We start from the raw sequence: 8,050 nt of genomic DNA, 5'->3' as shown, positions 1-8,050 counted from the left end.
TCTCCTAGACTTAAGGGTTTGGTAGGGTGTGCTATAAGCAGGAAAAAGAATCAAGGGAAAAAGGGCAAGTTAGAATATGGTTGCAGTATAATTCACCAAGCTGGACCAGAATGAAGATGAGGATGATTTACTCAAATTTTTCAAAGAACATCAATGGGTTTTTGCATAAAGTTGAATTATATACTACTACCAGCATCCCATAATTTTGCTGAAGGCTTTAAGGAAATATTTAAATAGGTTGTAGTGCAATTTTACAAACTGGACCAGTTTTGAAAACTTGAGGTAGGGCTCAAAATCTCCACTGACTAAAAGATATCTTTGCATAAAAGTGATGTGGGAACATCACATGACATCCCCAAATTTTGTTGAGAATTTTAAAAGAGTTTTTAAAAGGGTTGCAGTGCAAACTGAATACAAAACTCATGAAAATCCATTTTTAGAGAAATAAAGCTTGGGAGAAAATAATTATGCAAATAAGTCCACTGATAAAAGAAATGTTTTCTTGAGAGGGTATACAAGTCCAATAATATATTTGGAAAGTTCTTGGGGTAAAAACTCCATAATATCAAAGAAATGGGTGGCCCTGAAATCAAAGAAAATCCGGAAAAAAGAAAATTTTATTTCCTGGCAAAATTTTAACTAACAAATCATGGTTAAAATTTTGGGGTGTTACATGTCGTCGCCGATCGATTACATCTTCTTGAAACCTCTCGACAAATTTGTCGTGATCAGTGTCAACAATTTGACTTCTTCCAAGTTGTGTGTCGAATTCAGGATAAGTAATACCTCCCTTGTCCCCCTCGATGATTTGTATTAACATTGACAATATTCTCGCATTCCCTCCGACACAAAACTTGGTCATGTTTTGTATAGTTTCCTTTCTATCCAACTTATATATATTATGAATCTATCTTCGAGTATTACCATCTGTTAAGTCAAGAATGTTGAGGGAATTACCTAAACTATTAATTCTTGATTTAGTAATTCTTCTCACCATCACCATTCTTTTTTGGTCCCTATGTTAGTTCTAACCGGGATACCAACAGGTGAACGGTGTTGTTTGGATTCTGCCCTTCTAGCAACCCTATTGCTATGAAGTTAATGGTCCACCGTTCATTCTTAGACTAGTGGTTATCGAATCACCATTCTAACATTGATCATTGCTACCTAAGCCCATATTATGGGTGCACCTTTCAACCAATGGTTAATTGTGTATGTTTTCCTTGAGCATACGTCATTATATTATTTGGCCTGACAAATGTTATCTCCTTGTTCACATGATTGTGGAAATCCATCTTTTTGGAAATCTCGATGAATTATCCCTGAGCCCATCAGCCACCTCGTCATCCTATCCTTGGTTTAATGATGAACTCTTGTGTCGAAACTCGCTCCCATAGTTCATTTCCCAAGAATCTTACATTGTCATCTTGTCAATTTGTGTTGCACCTTTTCTTCTCAGGCATCCTAATTCTGAGGTATCCTGACATCAATCAAATCTGAATCTCGGTCAGATATGATGGTTGGGACATATTCCCAAGAGTTATAACATTGGTCTTTAACCCTATAAGGTGATGTCATGCCTCGCACACCTGGCCGGAGGACCTATTGTTATAGTTTCCATTTTAGCAAGGTTAGCCATTCTTCCATGAGGAAATTGTAAGACTTATTATATAAGTTGTTCCTGATGGATCCTTTGTGAATCCAAAGTCTGATCTTTACCCAATGACCATGTCAATGCTTTCTCGAAGCATCTCTGTGGTACTCCGATTTTCAATAAGAAAATTTGTTGCACAATGCTAAATTTTCTTTATCATTTATCCTAACACCGTTTTATGGGTAATGTCATGAAATTCCTCCTTCCTTATCATAATGGTGTTCTACTTTCTATCATGTCATGGATATCATCCTCCGCATATCCATGGGAATGATATACCCCTGAAATATGTGTGTATAGTCATTTTCCTTTCCATTTTCCTTTCCATCAGTTTATTTAACCCTTCTTGTGATCTATACTATATAAGCAGTAATATTTCCCTGCTTATGTAAACACCTTATTGTACCAATCTGTCAGTAAGACCCTGTTACTCTCCTGTACACCCCGGTTCCCAAAGTTATTCCTCACGTGTGGCCTCGTATATAATTCACGAGCCACCTCCTAAAAGATTATCAATTCTGGTATCATACACAATACATATTCCCATTGCTTTGAACCCCTTTCACACTGTGTTTTAGGCAACGAATGATTGCCTATCCGCTAGAAACTCCTCATGGTACCTTCTTACTTCGCTCTCAATATTTTCTTAAGTTTCAATTCGAGAGTTACTATCTGCCACCTTCCTCGATGTCATTGACCAGATAGTCAACCTTGCAGAGGTCCGTTCTCCTAGAATACCCACCCTTATTCTCTCATAAGTATGTTGCAGTTCCCGAAGAAAAGATGCCGACTTCATCATGATGACCCGAAGCAGAGAAATGAAGACATCAACATAATGGATCGACCTCTTCGAGAAAAGCAACCAAGACCGAGAAGATTCATTATAATTTCATAACCAGATCTGTCACCCTTACTCCACCCCTTAAATCTCGGGACGAGATTTCTTGTAGTGGAGGAGAATTGTGACATTCGGATAATTAAGCTATAGTAACCCTCTACTAATGATGCCACATCACCATGATTACTATCGTTAATCTCGCGTTGATTCAAACCCGATTCAAATTCAAATTTAAAATAAAGTCAAATTATTATTTCTTCAAACGATAAAACAAAAATTTTCTCTGGGTTGCAAATATTCACTAACATTTTTTCATGAAAGAATTAAAATTTTTTAAAATATAAATTTTCCCCTAGACATTAAATAGTGGACCAATAGCCATTTAACCAACCATTTCAATTTATAAAATTGTTTAGACTATTCCAATTGTTGTGAGACTTTTTGTACATCACCAAAATATTGCAATGGAATTACATGCCAAGTTTCAACCCTGGAGAAAGTAATCTAGTACACAAACTAAATGTAAAATAGCGAACAAAATACAAAAAAGTAAAAGAAAAGAGAAATAGGAAAAATAGACTATGCACTTAGGGCCCATATGCCACAGTGCAGCCCAGCCCACTAGTCGGGTCGTCCCTTTCCTGTATTCACCGCGCACCTCATGGACGTAGGGCGCACATCCATGGCGCCGATTGCCACGGGGCAGCCATCCGGAGCCTCTCCCGTGCCTACAAGGCTCCCCCTCGCTCCCCTAGAAGCCCTAGCGCCCTCACTTCCCCCCCTCTTGCCTCAGATCCACCGCTCGACGCACACCCGACGCCATCGTCGCCATGGAGTAGTTCCTCGCCATGGCCACCGTCGTCCTCGCCGACTGAGATTGCGCCAAGAGCTCCGCCTGCTTTTTCTTCTTCGACTTCGACCACCAGCGCAACTTGGGTGACGCTACATCGCGGGATCTCCGTCCTCTTCTTCCTCAGACCTGCCAGCGTTCGTCTTTGATTCTGGCGCCATCGAGCCCTCCCCGAGCCCGCTAAGCACCTCTACAGACTCGAGGTGAGCCCCTTGTCAAAACCCCTTGGTTCCCCCTTCGAATTCGTGTCCGTAGGCTAGCTTTCGCCATTGCCATAGCTTACCGCCGCTTTCCATGTCACCACCGCGTGCACAACTACCGCAACTCACGCCTGAGCACATCATCGTGCTTAGCATCGAGGAACCCGTAGCGATCATCCGTTGGTCCTGTCGTGCCCTCCATCGCCATTCACCATCGTGTTCGACTCTGGCCGCCGCTGCACGCCATTGCCGCCATCGCTCCGGCCACCCTCTGCCCGCTCCCTCACGCGTGCACATCCACACATGGCCTTGCTGCCAGCTACCACGAATCGCTTGCTACGCCCGCTACTGCTTGACCACGCAATAGCCATCATCCCTGAGCTCACCTTGGTTGTGCTCTTGCACGCTCGCGCCATCCTGCGTTTGGTCGTGCTCGCTGCTGCCCGTGCCCTGCTGCACCCGGTATCAGCTCGCACGCCCCTGGCCGAGCGCCACCCGCAGTCGCTGCTACCCGCGTGCGTTGTTGTTTGTTGTTCCCACGGCCGCGCTGCTCTCTGCTTGCTACTGCCATAGCTGCCTCCTCTTACTGCTGCTGCTCTTTGTTGCCATCGCTGCTGTTTTGCTGCTACTTACTACTGATGACGCTTGCTGCTGCTCTACTTCTACTATTCCTAGCTGCTGCCACCGCCGGTGGCCGCTCTAGTTCAAGCCACTGCTCACCGGGTGGTCGTAGCCACCGTGCGCCATGTGTTCGTGTGAGCCAGCCATGCACAATCCATTTTGTAGAATTGTATTGAATAATTGTTGATACAATATTTTGCCGGTACAAGAGGTATATATAAGAGCCAAGCCGCACTGGACCTAGCCCTATTACAAACCGAGTAGGAGTCCTAATCCTATTACAAGTTATATTCTAACACCCCCCCCCGCAGTATCAACAGTAGGCTCGACGGTGTTGAGACTGAAACAAATGTCTTGAAACAGAGTAGTCGCCGGGCCTTTAGTAAAGATATCAGTGAACTGGGAAGAAGTAGGCACGTGGAGAACGAGAACTTGACTAAGAGCCACCTTATCTTGAACAAAATGAATGTTGATCTCAATATGCTTGGTGCGACGGTGTCGAACCGGATTCCCTGACATGTAGACAGCTGAAATATTATCACAGTAAACAATGGTAGCTTGCTCAATAGGACGGTGCAACTCCGACAGCAACTGGCGCAACCAAACCGTATCAACAACCGCATGAGCCATAGTGCGATACTCAACTTCAGCAGACGAGTGGCACTGTCGGTGTCAAAATCGGCAGATCTTGGGTAGGGGGTCCCGAACTATGTGTCTAAGGATCAATGGTAATAGGAGACAAGGGACACGATGTTTTACCCAGGTTCGGGCCCTCTTGATGGAGGTAATACCCTTCGTCCTGCTTGATTGACTTCGATGAGTATAGGGGTTACAAGAGTTGATCTACCACGAGATCGTAATAGCTAAACCCTAATTGTCTAACCTGTATGATTATGATTGCCTCTACATACTAAACCCTTCGGTTTATATAGACACTGGAGGGGGCTAGGGTTGTACAGAGTCGGTTTACAAAGGAAGGAATATTCATATCCGCACGCTAATCTTGCCTTCCACACAAAGGAGAGTCCCATCTGGACACGGGAGGAAGTCTTCTGTCTTGTATCTCCATGGCCCATTAGTCCAGGACTCCCTCAGTAGCCCCCGAACCAGGCTTCAATGGCGGTGTGTCCGGCGTGTAGGTTGTCTTCGACATTGCAAGGTGGGTTCCTCCTCCAAATACTTCTAAGCATCTGACCCGAAGAGTTATATTCGGCTTTTCATTTAATGTCATACCATTTGGCTCCCGTGCCTCTGTCTCTTCTGCTTCCACATGTCGAATGAATACAAAAGGTCAGATTATTTTTTGCACATAACGCCCTAGCCATAAAAAAGGCGTCTATATAAAGGGATGGGATCTCAGATGCCATTCCACACTAGGCGGAAAATCCTTAGAGCTCGCTAGGAGAAACCACTCAAACATGGCTAGCGCTCCCAGTTCTTCCTTCCGCCCTCATGGCTCCGAAAAGGGCGATTGGGAGAGATGCTCAGTATCCCATGCCCAGTTGACCAAGCTCCAGGTGCGAGGCTACCTTCCCCCTGCGGATCTAGTTCGGTGCGGGCAGGATTAACTTCTTTTACGAGCGAAGCCCTGGTAGAAAATTTCCCGAATCCTTCATAAGAGGAACGAGTGTGCTTCGTTTCCTTTCTCTTGAGAGGCGTTGGATTTCCAATCCATCCTTTCCTTCGAGGTCTCCTAGAGTACTATGGCCTCCAACTGCACAATCTTATGTCGGGCTCCATTCTTCTCATCGCGGGCTTCGTCGCTCTTTGCGAGTTGTTTCTAGGCTGTGAGGCCCACTTTGAGTTATGGAGGAAACTGTTCTGCCTCGTCCCTTGCTCCCAAAAGGGATCCATATTCGAGCTGGGCGGCGCCGAGATATGGCGCACACCGAAGAAGGCTTCCGAGGAGTGGCCCTCAGAGAGGTTTTATATTGAAGACGTCGCTCTCCCCGACCCAGTCCGAATGGGCCTTCCTGAATTTTCCAGCGCTCCACTGAAGAAACGCCACAGTTGGCACCCTCGGAGCCTCAAGGAGGAAGATAACATGGAAGTCAAGATGTTAATGGACAAGATAAGAATACTCACCCAATCCGGACTATCCATTATTGAGGTCATGGAAATTTCCATAACGCGAGGCATCTAGCCACTCCAATCCAAAGGACTCCCCATGTGGAACCACAACGGGGAGGATGATACATCTCTCTACGGGCGCAAGGGTCCGGATGACTTTGCCGCCCTGGCCACCATGCTGGCGGATCTTTATAAAGGGGAGAAAGAAGAATTCACCCTCCTTAAGTGCCGGGATGGATTTTAAGCCACAACTAGTTGGACTCAAACCGACCACCTTTAACAGGAATGGTGGAAGGCCACCGCGGGGATCTATAGCCCTACTCTGCACCCGGAGAACCATATTCGGGACCTAGATCCTGGATTTCAGGAGGATCCGGATATATTTGTAGAGCTTAAAGAGGGGTGTCAGTGTCAATACCGGCAGATCTAGGGTAGGGGGTCCCGAAGTGTGCTTCTAAGGTTGATGGTAACAGGAGGCAGGGGACACGAAGTTTTACCCAGGTTCGAGCCCTCTCAATGGAGGTAATACCCTACGTCATGCTTGATTGATATTGATGAGTATGGGGGTTACAAGAGTTCATCTACCACGAGATCGTAATGGCTAAAACCCTAGAAGTATAGCATGTATGATTATGATTGCCTCTACGGACTAAATCCTCCGGTTTATATAGACACCGGAGGGGACTAGGGTTGTACAAAGTTGGTTACAGAGAAAGGAATCTTCATATCTGAACGCTAGGCTTGCCATCCATGCAAGGAGAGTCCCATCCAGACACAGGAAAGACTCTTCATAGCCCATTAGTCCGGCCCATATCTAACAGGTCGGACGCCCGAGGACCCCTTAATCCAGGACTCCCTAAGTAGCCCCTCAACCAGGCTTCAATAACGAGGTGTCTGGTACGTAGATTGTCTTCGGCATTGCAAGGCGGGTACCTCCTCCGAATACTCCAAAACAGCTCTCGAATAGAGAATGTGTCCGGCACTGTAAAACAAACACCACATATATCCGTAGAGAGTATAATATTTTGTGAGTCCAATCCACTGACGACTTTTGAGGCGTGACATCATGTCATAGCCCGGTCATTATTTCGAACCATTTTTTAGCCTCCCGCTCCACGTTTTAAGATGCGGTTTTATTGGCACGTCTTCTCGAAGCAGAGATCGTGTCCCCTTATTACGGGATTCTCATTAATATGAGCATGGATAAACCAACCATTCTATTGGCATAATCCCTTGGGAATAGGCAGGCTTTAAGGCCTATGAGGAGGCGTTTGATATTCATCACCTTTATAAAGGGGTATAGACCCGTCTTTCTCCTCCGCGCCTACTTCTTCCTCGACCTTTCCAACCTTGAGTTCTAGCACCCTGGTCTCAATCTTAATTGTTTCGAGCCTCCCAGTCATGTCCGGACAAAGCCCTCAAGGCCGGTGGGTGGCCTCCTCTATCACAGAGGAGGATATCGCGAAGCTTCGAGCGGCAAGATATCTGACCGCGGAAATCCCCCATAGGCTCCCTGCTAAAGGACAGGTTACTCCTACTCCTAGATCCGGCGAGAGGGTAGTATTCATCTCCCACTTCCTTCGGGGGCTAGGGTTCACTCTCCATCCCTTCGTTCGCTGTCTCATGTTCTATTACAAGCTAGATTTTCACGATCTAGCTCCGGACTCCTTCCTTCACATCTCGGTTTTTATTGTCATGTACGAGGCCTTTCTCCGTATTACCCCTCACTTCGGTTTATGGCTCAAGACCTTTAATGTGAAGCCGAAGGTAATTGAGGGGAAGCAAATAGAGTGTGGTGGTGCTACGGTGAACAAGCT

Source organism: Triticum aestivum, chromosome 5A, assembly GCF_018294505.1.
Source record: "Triticum aestivum cultivar Chinese Spring chromosome 5A, IWGSC CS RefSeq v2.1, whole genome shotgun sequence".
Taxonomy (NCBI): domain Eukaryota; kingdom Viridiplantae; phylum Streptophyta; class Magnoliopsida; order Poales; family Poaceae; genus Triticum; species Triticum aestivum.
This window is presented reverse-complemented; position numbering follows the sequence as displayed.